General features: G+C 34.4%; 1 protein-coding gene across 3 annotated transcripts in view; it reads right to left on the reverse strand.

Annotated features, from left to right (window-relative positions):
- The window catches only part of LOC137006130 (NACHT, LRR and PYD domains-containing protein 3-like), a 65,060-nt gene that overhangs the window by 6,061 nt on the left and 44,529 nt on the right, over nucleotides 1–14,470 (reverse strand). The gene's annotated exons all lie outside the window — the stretch shown is intronic.

Here is a 14,470-nt window from a genome sequence, read left to right on the forward strand (position 1 = left end):
CTCTTTAAAGGTAACAATTGCAGGTCACCATTTTATACAGTGAATAGTGATTTTGTTAAACAAAATGTTTTTGGTCCCCTGTAAGATGGTAAAGTATGACACCTATTTAGTTGCTTTGCCATCTCTTACCATCACAAACACACTGTAAAGACTTTGGAGATATAGGGCCAGATTTACTAAAAAGGGAAAATTAGTGTGAGAGCTCAAAACCATAAAAGTGCTGATGGTAGTGGAAATTTCAGCGTGTGATCTACTGACGAAGCACAAATTAAAGAACACACTGACGCAGCTGGATCACTTCCATAATGACCAACGCAATCTACCAAGAGAAGCGCAAATTAGCATCTGGTTTAAGATTTTTGCATTTAAAAGGTAAACTCCAACAAATGCATATGCAAAAAGGACAGCTGCAAAAATATCTGTGTCCACGCCTTTTCAGAGCTAATTTTTTCACCGTCTTTAGTAAATCCTGAAAGTGGATTTGTGCTGTTGCAAACCGTTAGTAAATCTGACCCCAAATGTCAATTTTATATTTTCACTTGCTGCATTGAAAATTAGGGCTGTACAATATATTGAAATATCACAAATATATATATATATATATATATATATATATATATATATATATATATATATATATATATATATATATATACAGGTTATATAATTTTCAGTTTTTAAATATAATTTAAATTGAATAAAAAAATATTGTATCACATACTGCATATATTTATGACAAGAACTGGTGTATTAGTGTTGTTATGAACATTGCTATTATATTCAGAGATATGAACTATTGTTATATATAAAGGCAACTAAACAGGTGTAGCACTTTACCATCTAACAGGGGACCATTGTCCTTTTGTGTAGTGAAATTACTACAACATGTACATGCTGCTGCTGCTTAACTATCATTTACACTTTAACTTTAGAAATGGTAACATCTAAATTAACATTTTAAATTTTGTTCAATTCAAAAATATTACCACTTTATACAGTGAATAGTGATTCTGTGAATCTCAAAATGACTGTCAGAGTCCCCTGTTAGATGGTAAACTGCGACACCTGTTTGGCTGATTTGCCATATCTTACCATCACAAACACACTGTAAAGATTTTGGAGGTCAGATCTCAAAATTTTATGTTGACTTAATTGAAATATATGAAGTATGGATGTTCATTTTGCATGTCACCCACCCCACCCCCACTGACAGGTGATGCTTGTTACCCAATCATTATCCATTAACTGACAAGATTAGAATGTTATATTACAATTAAATTAGAATAGATATGTGTCTGTGACTCATTATAGTTTTTTTTTTAACAATTGCTAGGACAAGGGCTTGACAATAACACCCGCTAACCCGCCAAATGCGGGTAGATTTCAGCTGTGGTGGGTAAGACCAGAGTAGGCAAATACACGCACGCAGATGTCAAAATGTCGGAGTATGGATATGTGTCAGTATATTATGTACATGCATTCAGCAGCCCAATTAAATGTTTGTATGTCATTTATGTTAATCAAACAACAAAAGATAAATAAATATTAAATAAACCTACTCTATCTGAAAAATAGTTTAGGCTATTTAATTTACTATTGTGTTCGTAATTTGCTAAATTGCTTCTTTGTTCTTTTTTTGTATAGCCTAATAAAAATAACTTACACAATTATAAAATTTATCATATTATGGTCATATTACACACCCCTTGCCTACCCGTACATACCAGCTGATATACCATGTAGGCCTAGTCTTGATTTAGGTGGTTAATCTGCATTTGAAAGTTTGAAAGGGTTTTAAATCTAGCTAATCAAGTAAAATTACTCAAAATCAAGTAATTTTTAACATGCCAAAGTCAACTTTAATCATATAAAATGTAATTTCCCAACAGCAAAATTATGGCCAGTGAATTCTGAGTGGCTAGTAACTTTGGAAAACCACTAGCCACAGTGGCTGGTGAGCAAAAAAGTTAATGTCAAGCCCTGGCTAGGACACATTTTTCAATATTTATGTCACTTTTTCAAAACTCTTCACTCAGTTCTCCAAACCAGCTTTCTGCTTCACAGCAGTTAATTTCACATTCAGAATGCACTAAAACCACCAAAACATTTAAATTATGTCTCAAATCATTTTGCTGTTCAAAATTCACTGCAGTTTGTTACAATGTTCATGTTTACATTAGTGTACAAAATTATTTCTTTATTAAGTTTTATTAAGTTTCCCCTTTTGTATAGATGATGAAAATGATGAAAGACTGACATGTAACTGTTCAGCTACACCTAATTGTTTTAATAGTATTTCATTTTTTTTTTTAGATTTGGAATATATTTCAATATGATACTACTGTAAAAAATGTTGCAAATTTTTGTCTAAATAATAACTGTGTGAATAATTATGAAATCTGTCCTATAGTGATTGAAAAAAACTGTAATAGCAGCTGTAAATGTGGCCTTATTTATCATTCAAAATTAGTGTTAAACACATTTACACAAACACATGTAGATGGTCAAAGTATCACTGCCTCTATAGGATCGTTCACACCACCATCCTGAGTGACTAAAGACACAGAATGATAATATGCAGTGAGAAAGTCGCAGATACTAAAAACTTAATGAGTTAAACTCTTTTTGTTTAAGATATAATTTAAAACCGTGGTCTAAAGATTGAATTATTTGGCCATAACTCATTATTATCCTTGATATTCTAAACATAGGTAATTTTGTGTGTATTTAGAATTGAGCTTGCGGCACCAACCCCCACTGACAATTTACATTTCAATAGGCTTCAAAAACCAGTTTTGTCACAGGTGAGGTACAGGCCAAAAGAGCTTACTAACTACAAATACTGTTACCAATGTCTAAGAATCTGTGGAACTTCACAAATAAACTAAAGATTCTGGGATTTACCCAAATTAAGTTAAAAAAACAGTTTTACCACCGCTAGGATGCATTTCTGTTTAGGATAACTGAGTGAAGAGTTTTGAAAAATTACCTAACCAGCTTTCAGCTTCACAGAAGTTAATTTCACATTCAAAATGCACTAAAACTACCAAAAACACTTAATTTATGTCTCAATTCTTCACAAGACTAGCAAAAGTTCCCCCCAACAAACACACTTTGTCACTCATAAAACAAAACAACAACAACAAAACAGGAGCATTACACAATGTTTTCTTTTGTACTTCTTTACAAAAAAAAAATAACATTATCTACTGTTTATAATTCACAGTAGTTTATGTTACATAATCCATGTTAAATTAGATGGTGATGAAACAAAGACTAACACTTGTGTAGGTGTTCAGCTTACATATAATTATTTTGATTGTATTTGTTGTTTTTTAGATTCAGAATATATATCAATATGGTGTTACTGTAGAAATGTAGCAAATTTCAGTCTTACTCGTTTTTGTGTTGTGTTAGGTCTTGAATTTATGTTAAACAGTTTTGTAAAGAGTATGTAAGCATGTGTAAATTGGCCTGTATAGAACATAAAGCTTTGGTGATGTTTGTGTCTAAGTGAGAAATGAATTGTATGTTACATGACAAAAAAGTTATTTGTCATGTAACAAACTGCAGTGAATTATAAACAGTAAAAAGTGTCAATCTTGTTTTGTAAAGAAATTTTACAAAAGAAAACATTGTGTAATGCACCTGTTTTTTGACAAAGTTACAAAGTGTGTTTGTTGGGGGAAACCTTTTCTAGTCTTGTGAAGAATGATATGATTTGACACATAAATTAAGTATTTTAGTAGTTTTAGTGCATTTTGAATTTGAGATTAACTGTTGTGAAGCTGAAAGAAATGTGTCCTAGCGGTGGTAAAAATTGTTTTAATTTAATTTAAGTAAATCCCAGCACCTTCTCTTGTTTATTTGAGAAGTTCCACAGGTTCTTTGACATTGGTAACAGTATTGGTAGTTAGTGAGCTTGTTTGTCTGTACCTCACCAGTGATAAACTGGCCTTTTTGAAACCTAGTGTATTGAAATGTAAAGCGGGGGTAGCGGGGGCAGCGGGGGTAGTGCACTCAACACAATCCAAACTCAATCCTGAATACACATGAAATTACCTATGTTAAAATATCAAGGATGAGTTATGGCCAAATCATTCAATTTTTTGACTACAGTTTTAAATGGTCTTTTAAACAAAGAGAGTTTGTTTGACTCATTATTTTTTTAGTTTTGTCTGTGTGAATTTCTCACTGCATCCAAACCTTTAAGTTGATTTGGAGATTTTTCAAAAATTATCTATGCTATCATGTCTGCTATTTCATAAAGAAACCTTGCTGCCATTTATGCAGCACTGTAACACTACAGAATTTGTAGTGTCTTATTCACCCAGTACACCAAACCAACTTTTTAGCTTCACAGCGATTAATTTCATATTCAAAATGCACTAAAACTACCAAAACACATAATTTCTCAAATCAAGTCATTTTTCAAGAACACTAGCAAAAGTTTCACCCAACAAACACACTGTATCACTCATAAAACACTATCGACAGGCATTATACAATATTTGTTTGCTGTTTTCTGCTGTTCAGAATTCACTGCAATTTTTTACATGATGTTACAGTAAAATTGTTCCTCCTAGGTTTCCCCTTGTGTATAGACAGTGACTTAAGAAAATTTTCTAGATATAAATGTTTTTTTCTGGCCATGAAATTGTTTTTGCCAAAACAAGCAGTAATGACACCAACATTATAGATACCAGTGAAGATTTAAAATTCTCTATTTCAATTTCAAGACCACATCTAAAACCACAAGCCTAATTGATATAAATGTAAAACATTATTAAAGACAAGTAAACAGTCAGTAATACAATTATTATCCAAATGATACAAATAAAATGAACCGTCCTTTTCAGGTTTTTCAGGTAGGTCTAACAGTAGTTTTCAGATACAGGAATTAAATAAAGTAAGGAAATATAATATAATATAACACTGCATAGCCTTCACTGTAAATTAAACATCTTTATTAATGAATACTTATTAAAGTTACAAAAGTTATCCAGTCAACAGAAGTGAGGGATAATTTTCTTTTGCCTTTGTTGTTTGATTAACATTAAAAACACAGACAATGCATGGATCTAAGATACTGATACTGTATATTAAGACCTAACCAACTATGTTTACTGGGATACTCACTATTTTTTGACATATTCTTTATTAATCTGTCCACTTAAGAGCAAAATGTCATGCAAGAAAGCTCAGTTAAATATTTGTGGGCTGTCAAGAGATACTGATTTTTGGGCATGCGCTTGTTTGCGCACACAAAACTTTTCTCACAGCACACAAAATGAGCTCCCTTTTGTGCCTTCTTGCACTTGAAGATTTAAATGGTCAAGGCTTAAACTCTCTTGATGATGCAGCGCTGACCCATCAACTGTCCCAATCGTTGTTTATGTTTGTTCACGTTCATGCTTTGTTAGAATTCATAAAAATGCTACCAGCCAACTGGCGTGTGACACTGTTTTATACGCTCGCCAACACCAATTTTTACTCACATTTGGTGGTTGGGCAAGAATTAATATTAGGCCTTGTCTATATGTACATGCTTTTTTTCAAAACTGTTCAACTTAAGTTCAAACCCGAACATAATATTACCATAAAACTTGGTTTTGTTGTTATAAATGAATGTATTCAGGTTGGTTCAGCAAGTTTAGTAACTGACTTAACAAAATTAGTTAATTTGCCAATAACAGGTTACCATAACAGTTACAATAACAGGCTACCATATTTTTTTATGCACAGTTCTGTGCCCGTTTTCACACAAGTTAAAGTGTACATGGTAAAGTTAAGCAGCAGCAACATGTGCATGCTATAGTGATATCATTACACAAAAGGACACTGGTCCCCTGTTAGATGGTAATGTTTGACACCTATTTGGTTGCCTTTACATTTAGCAATATTTTGTAATCTGATTAGCTCTGTTTGTAACAGTAATGTTCATAATAAAACTAAAACACCAGCAAGTCAACATAAGATTTTGAGATCTGACCTCCAATATCTTTACAGTGTGTTTGTGATGGTAAGAAATGGCAAAACAACCAAACAGATCTGGCAATTTACCATCTAACAGGGGACTAAAGGTTGCCTGGAAAATCCAGCCTCACCACTCTACCAGCGGATGAGTCTGGTCGGCCATTGAATCAATTCAATTTCTAGGGCGGAGCAAATCCGAGCAAACAGGAAGCAGAGTAAACCAATCAGAGAAGGGCAGATATGACGTTAGCAAAGTGACAAGAGAGTCAACAGCGAAAAGTAAATAATTAATGTGTTTTTGGTCATTTAAAACTGAATTCACGGCTGAATAGAACGAACTCAGGTCTCCCGTGTGCAGTCTTTGTTGATATTGAAGGGACTTTCGCCGCACTAGAGTCACGCAGTTTGTGTCACTGAAATAAACAAATCTGATTGCACGGTACGTTTTGGAGTTGACTCGAATCACGACGGAGGGCAGACTGACCAGACTGATATATCTTGTAGATATATATCAGTCTGGCCTTGCAAGACTAAAGGCATTTTGTTTAATCAAATCAATATTCACTGTATAAAGTGATGACCCGCAACTGTTACCTTAAAGAGCAATTTCTTCTTGATTTAAAACAAAACTTAGTTTTGTTGGTATAAACTGATGTATTTGGTTTGGTTCATTGATGTTAAATAATATTTTTGATTTGAACAAAATATGTTAATTTAGATGTTATTATTTTTATTCATCATTCAATGCCCAATTCCACACAAGCAAAAAGTGTGCATGCTAAAGTTAAGCAGCAGCAGCATTTGCATGTGCAGTAGTGATTTCACTACACAAAAGGACACTGGTCCCCTGTTAGATGGTAAAGTGCAATTAGCAATATTTCATACTGTTCATACTTACTGTTTACTGTTGTACCCCATACAACTAAATATAATATATAATAATAATAATGCTATCCTTACAAACCCAGACACTTAAAACAAACTTAAAAGACTTCTATGTCAAGGTCAAAGTTCAAAATTTTAGGTTGACTGTTTTATTGAAATTTTTCAGTTGGTTCAACTAAAGTGCCTGTGTAAAAAAAAGACATTCAGTTCGCATAATTTGATTAAATCAGCTGAACATTTTCAACGCAGCAAGTCGATATAAAATTTTGAATCTTCACCTGATATAGTGTGACACCTGTTCAGTTGCTTAGTTTTTTGTTTTGTTTTTTACTTTGGTTGATGACAGTTGTATTTAATTTTACTGGATGAGTATATATTTTGAAATACTGTTTTAAATGTCAATTTTAAATAAAATTTCATATTAATGTAATGCAAAGTTTGAAACTAGTAAGTTTTAGGCTTTTTCCCCCTTTTCTTTTACAAGGTCCCAGTTTGCAAATGTGTTAGTGGCTAAATTGGTCAAATGTTATCCAGATGTAGAACGATGCATAAATGATTTCTATATTAAAAAACAAACAAACAAAAAACATTTGAATATTTTGTTAATTTACATGGTAATTGTCTCTGAATGTATTAGCATAACAGTGAAATAATAATTACGATAATTCAAAACATTTCTATAATTGGCCTAGTAGTATAAAAAATAAAATAAAAGGTTCCTTAAGAAAGCAGCCTGTTAAACAGCAGCTCGCAAAATATTGTACACATATATTTTGTACAATTTTACACAATAAATGTTTCTTGAGCACCAAATCATCATATTAGAATGATTTCTGAAGGATCATGTGACACTGAAGACTGGAGTAATGATGCTGAAAATTCAGCTTTGCCAACACAAGAATAAATTACATTTTAAAATATTTTCAAATAGAAAACAGTTATTTTAAATTGTAAATTGTTTCACAATATTAATGTTTTTGCTGTAATTTTAATTAAATAAATGCAGCCTTGGTGAGCAGATAAAACTTTTTTTAAAAACATTAAAAATCTTACAGATCCCAAACTTTTGAACAGTAGTGTATATGAGATATAAGGATTTTTTTTGTAGTATATAATATAGTCAATAACAAAGTGTATAATGTCAATAAAACAGTATACAGCAAATAAAAAAGTAATGTATTAAATAATAACAACTACCCTCTAAACAATGTTTTGTTCCGTATCTCAAGAATCAGTTCCTTAAGCAGCCTGTTAAACAGCAGCTCGCAGTCTCAGACCCTCTCTAGGACAGCAAGCCATTCAAACAATAGAGGAGTGTGAACGACGTGTGTTTATGGGCCATTGCAGTTCTTGCTCCAGCCTACAGGGGTGCTGCTGAGTATGGGCTTAAACACTCACACACCTGTAGGTCCCCACTTGGTCAAAAATGAAAAAAATTCACCAGAGCGTTTTTTACTTGATTTTAACATGATTTAAAGCATGACAAAGTGGGGACCTGAAAAATGTCCCCTCTTTGCTCGGTGGTCCCCTGTTCGTGAATGTGTTACGACACCAATGTCCCCAGTTTGATAGGTAGACAAGTACACACACACAAACACATAGTCTCTATTGACCTCTATTGGAGATATGTGGTCATTGCACTTTTTTTCTTTCACTATAATTCCTGAAGTTCTTCCACAAACCTCTAGATGGTAGTATTATATCCCTAACACATAGAGCAATGTCCAAATACAATTTAGATTTAATTAAGTTCATCATTAAAGTGATTTACTTTTATTATTAAAAATCAATTTTTCATAAGCCAATTTATGACATGGTTAAGTAATTATGCAGTAAATAGGTAAAAGAAAATACAAAATATCCACTAAAACACAGCATAAATGCATAGATGAGAAGTAAATAAAAAATTATATTTAGTTTATCATATAAAAAATGTATGTTTTCCTTGTGCAATCGCTCTGTAAAAGTTTGGGGTCGATCTGACCCCAAGGGACTAAATCGTCGGTACAATTAAGGGTGCGTTCACACTTGTAGTTTGGTTCATTTGGTTCATTTGGTCTGGACCAAAGAAGAAAAACATTTAGTCCTGGTCTGATTAGCATTCAGATTGTCAATTTTATCACTGAACCAAAAGATACCGAACCTAAAGGCATAGAGATACATTCACAACCTGATTGGTCGGATTTTATGATGTATTGCCTATTTTGAGGCTGAACTTACTGAACATCAGATCAATGCTGTGTGCTGAGGTAAATGCGCTCGCTGTGTGTGTGTAGCCTGCATGTGATGGTATTTTGGCCAGCTGGGAACTCGTGAAGAGCTTATAAAATGTGTAAAGGAGTCAAAACAGCGGCGGGAATCCCTCCGTCACACACACAAATGATCTGCTGCGTGGAGACGCGCGTCTGATGCCTGTGATGGGCAAACTCACGACTCTGACAAGAAAAACCCACATGCGTGAGGATTCTGTCCTTTTTAGGGTCTCGTCTTCCTGTGTTTGGTTCGTTTACATGTCTTTGGTCCGTGTTGCGTTCATATATCATTCGAACAGCACCAGAGTTCTTTTCAGCGGTCTCGGTCCGCTTGCCTGTCCAGGAGCGAGTGTTCAAAAGAGCACAGTTGTGTTGATGGGGCACATGACGAGGAAGAAGTGTCTCTGGTTAAAGGGATGGTTCACCCAAAACTGAAAATTACCCCATGATTTACTCACTCTCAAGCCATCCTAGGTGTATATGACATTCTTCTCTCAGACGAACACAATCAGAGTTATATTAAATAATGTCCAGGCTAATCCATGGTTTATAATGGGAGTGGATGGTGGCCCAAATTTGAAGTCTAAATAAATGCACCCATCCATTATAAAGAAGTCCACACAGCTCTGGGGGCAAAATTCCCTAAGGGTTAAAACAACTATTTTTGACACTGGACCAGCAGACGACGTAATGGGTGAAATAACCTTTTTCATTTTAACAGAAACATCAGTTTGAGTGGGTTGGGAATCTCCCTGTATGCTTATGGTATAATATGGACTGAGTTGTTGATAATAGAGCTTCTTCCCTCCTTTTGCTCTCCTGGGCTTCTGCTTCTTCTCTCTTATCTACAAATGTTTTGCTCTTTTTGATCTTCATCTATTAGATACAATACTCTGGATATTACAATACTCTAAATTTATTATTAACTATTGACTGCTCCTTTATGGTTGTTATTTAACCTTTTGGTTTTATTAATTATTTTCATTATCGATTAAAGTTTGCGTGTGAGGCTAAATTTAATTGTAATGAATAAATAATTTTTCATCAACTTTATCTACTTCCTGGATCTCATTTTCCCAAGAATTTGCACCAGTTTTTGGTGTTTCCGCCCGGTTCCGGTTCTGGTTCGGTCCGGAGGACGATGGTGCAAAACCAGCGAGGCTTAAAATAGGTGAGTAAAACCATCTGTTTTATTCGGTGTGCTGTTTTCCGGATTGTTGAGCCTGGAAGTGTCTGTCTGTCTGTCTAATGAGGATGTGGTGTTTTGATTGGCTGCAGACAAAAAAACAACCACGAAATCCGGAACCCCGACGAACTTTTGAATATTATCTGACTGGTGTTCATATTGAATTATCAAGTTAATATTCTGTTTCAATCAGACGGGGGAATAATGAGGGAGTGCTCTGTGACGAGGGTGACCACCGTTTGATATCAATATCCCATCGTTTGTTTACCCGTTAGGCTAATCCTCGGGTTAGACTGTGTTGGTGGGTTATTGAAAGTCTGTTTGGTCAACTCGTGTCTTTTTCGGCAGGGACACTTCTGATAAGGGCTCTACAATCTTCGGTAACTGGCAGCAGACTGGCCTTGCTTCATCATTTAACATTAAGATCCGTTGGCAAATAATATAGCAATATCTAAAATTAAAACCAAGAGAAATTTGAAATTTGTCTAAATTCAGAAAGTAGAAATTTAAATTTTGCAAATTTGTAAAAAATAGTTACCATTGTCTTCAACCACAAGTATTTTGAGTGTTTTATCTAATAGATGAAGTTATATTCGGTCATGACCTATTCTTGTGTGTATTGAAGTCCTTGCAAGGCACTAAATCCTAAAGTGCTAAATAACTTTTAAAATGTCCTACATAACTCGATCTTGTCAGAGTGGGTGTCAAAGCAGAGCAGCACATCAGTGATTATTTTTGTATGTGGATGTCCGTCTTATAGAGGAGACTGAATTGGATTGTTAAAAGGCTTATACATTCAATTAATGGCTATTTGCCACTATTTCCTCCAAGCCACTTTGATGAGGTGAAGTTAGTTTTGAACAAGTTTCTGTTCTGCTCTGTTCTGTCCCAGATGTGTTAGATTGAGTGTGCTGCTATCTTTAAAGTATTGTGGTCCAAATTTAGTGATACGATATGTACAATTGTACTTAGATAATTCTGCTTAATAGTTTGTGTTTTATTATTATTTTATGCATTGTCTCAGATAGGTTAAAAGGTTAAAGGAAAATACGATATGCATGAAATGTGGAGCTACCTAAAAGAGAAATCAATAAATAGTACAATATTAACTGAATGAAGCAAAAATATAGGTTTAATATATTCTGTTATCAGTGATCTGAAGATGTCTGAAATATGTATTCATAATCCCTGGTGGACAGCTTGAAATTGTATCTATTGTAGAGATTTTTAGCAAGTGTTAATGGAAATAACTTTTGCATTGTGTTGAATGAGAACGAGATTGAGTGACTAAGTTAAAATTAAATTGATTTAGTAAAGAAAGAAAATTTTTATTTTGTTTTGTTTTGTTTGATTTTGATGTATTTGTGAGTATCATTTATATGTTCAGATAATTAAAAATATAGTTTAGTTTGCTCTTTTTTGCATTTTGCAAAGAAGAAATTTCTTGCTCTATTTTCTGCAAAGAAGAACTTGCTTTATTAAATAAAATACAGAACTGCTGTTGTCAATTGGATGAGACTCTTAAAATAAGTAAAAGCAGAGCAGATTGCTCATATACGATTGTGATGACAATTTGTGTGGGGTCAATTTGATTTATGCCATTCTCTGAGTGTTCAGTTTGCAGAAGAAGATGTCCCAACACAAACAAGAGTGAATGGACTGTGCATGCCAGTGGGGGAAAGAGACTCAAAGACCCAGGCTGCAGAGAAACGCAGGCACCTGGTTGATGGGCCTTCAGCTCACCCCTGATTCCAGCTAACCCCTGAAAGAGGAAGCTGAAACTTCTGAGGGCTAATGACGAAAAGACTGAGTTAATGCAGAAACAACACATCCTGCCATGATGCAGAGAGAGAAAGATGGCTGCATTCAGAGTCAACCTCATGTTCCACCTGGTCCTCATGACAGACTGAGTGACCCAACGTACTGGATGAAGAAAGACACTAAAACTGCCAAACAGGCTCAACTGACTAACTGACCATACGAGTGGGGGACTTCCCTCTCTTCCTCGTGTGTGTGTGTGCAGGTACTGCCTTTACTGTGATCACTGCAGAGAATGCTTCAGAATTAGATTCGTCATCATAACTTACAGACTGATAATAGTCTCATAGCAGTTCTTGATTTTGTTAACCTCCTGCACTTTTCTGTTAATAAGCACCAGTCCAACCCTTTATGAAATGGAAGTTAAGTGATTGCTTGACTCACGTTCAGTTAAAACTGGGTTTGGACTTAAAGGATGTTGTGCAATGAAGAGAGTTTAGAGACTGCTCTCAGGACAGACATGTGTGTCACAGAGTTCTCTTAAATAGAATATGGATGGTAGAGATATGATATTAGTCACTCCAACTTGGCTAATAGATATTTATTCTTTATTATAAGGAAAAAAAATATATATTCAAAACCTGTAAAATCTATATATATATATATATATATATATATATATATATATATATATATATATATATATATATATATATATATATATATATCACAAATGCTGTCATCAGGGATTATGGTTATGGTTAATCATGGATCCAAAATTATGAGATCTCCAGTTTTTTTTTATTATTAGAACAGCTCATTAACAACTGTAGAAAGGATACTCTTTTTATTACACAAATGAATGATAATAATATATATTTAATAAATTTGTGTTCTTAACTGTGGCATGCCTAGGCTTGAAATAATATTTCTTTAAATTTGGTGTTTCTTTTTGCGGTGTTAAAATCAATTCTATTGCGACAAACATCGTCTGACTAAATCATTTTAAAAAAACCCTAGACACTGTTGCGCGGGGAATGCCACAGTGCCTATGTTTCACCATTTCCAACATCGTCGAAAGAGTTTGATTCGATTCGACTCGGTGGTATCCCATCCTTAACAATATATATATTCCCCATTCAGTTCACTGTTTACAGATGCAGTGACAAGAACAAAAAAATTATACTCTGGCCAGAGACATAAAAGTGTGAAAGTGTGTGTGTGTGTGTGTGTGTGTGAGAGAGTGTGTGAGTGATGGTGCACCAAGGCAAAGAAAAATGCCATAAACAGCTGTATTCAAATTTTCTGAGATAGGCACATTATATGAATTATGCCTAATGAAATAATGGTCATGGATGAATTTGGCTAATAATCCTGACCTGGGTTATTGTGGCAGAAAGAAACAATGCCACACCTGCGCAGGTGAATAACTTTGGGAAAGCAGAACAAGCAATCTTGTCCTGTTTACCCCACATCTAACTTTACTTTTCTTTCCAGCATGTCCTGATGAGTTCCACTGAATGAACTGATTCTGTTCTGAATGCATAATGTAATGTCTTGTGATTGTTAACATGTTGAAGTGATGAGTGTTATCCAGGTAGAGGAATTTATATTACTGGGTAAAAATAAGAAAGTATTTACTTATTTAATCAACAAAGGAAATAGTATAAATACAATAAGATTAAATCATGTATGATATTGCCAGATAAAGGAATATCATGGTCTGAACAGCCCTGGATAACTCTCACACCAAATCCGAATGAATTTCCACAGGTTTTGTTACCCCAAGGAGGACTGGACGGGGTGATGTGTAAATATATGTTGTCTCTAACAAAAACATTTCAGGGTCTTCATTCACAGGTCAAAGCCGTGCTGTTGATTGCTGAAATTCATCCTACTAATCCGAGTGCTAATGTATTGTTAATCATGTGAAAAACGACAATGTTGTTTTGTTTTGTTCTTTTGTTTTCCTTTTGTGTCCGTTATATCTTCTCCATGTCTAGGTTCAGTTTCTTAGTTTTTATCTAGGTCTAGTGTTGATATTGGATTCACAATTCATTATGGCAGATTAATTTGATTCTTTACTAAAACTGGCTAACAATTTAAGACTAATGGAAGAAATTTTAATCCACCTGATAGTTGCGGTAAGTCCTCAACCCAGCAAAAGTCCAGGGGACGTTCGGGGTCGGGTTTTTCTAGTAGCCCTCGTCGGACCAGCCTGGTGAAGCTTCCAGTCAATATTCTATGCAGGTAGCTGGGGTTAGAGAGGCACCCGCAGCTTCATTTAGATGTGATGCTTTATATTTAATTTATTCGACATCCATTTTCTATCTTTTAACAATTCTGTAATGAGTCCTTAAGGACTCAAGTGGGGGACTGATGGATCCAATGGTCAATATTAATATTCATGCCT

Source organism: Chanodichthys erythropterus, chromosome 3, assembly GCF_024489055.1.
Source record: "Chanodichthys erythropterus isolate Z2021 chromosome 3, ASM2448905v1, whole genome shotgun sequence".
Lineage (NCBI taxonomy): Eukaryota > Metazoa > Chordata > Actinopteri > Cypriniformes > Xenocyprididae > Chanodichthys > Chanodichthys erythropterus.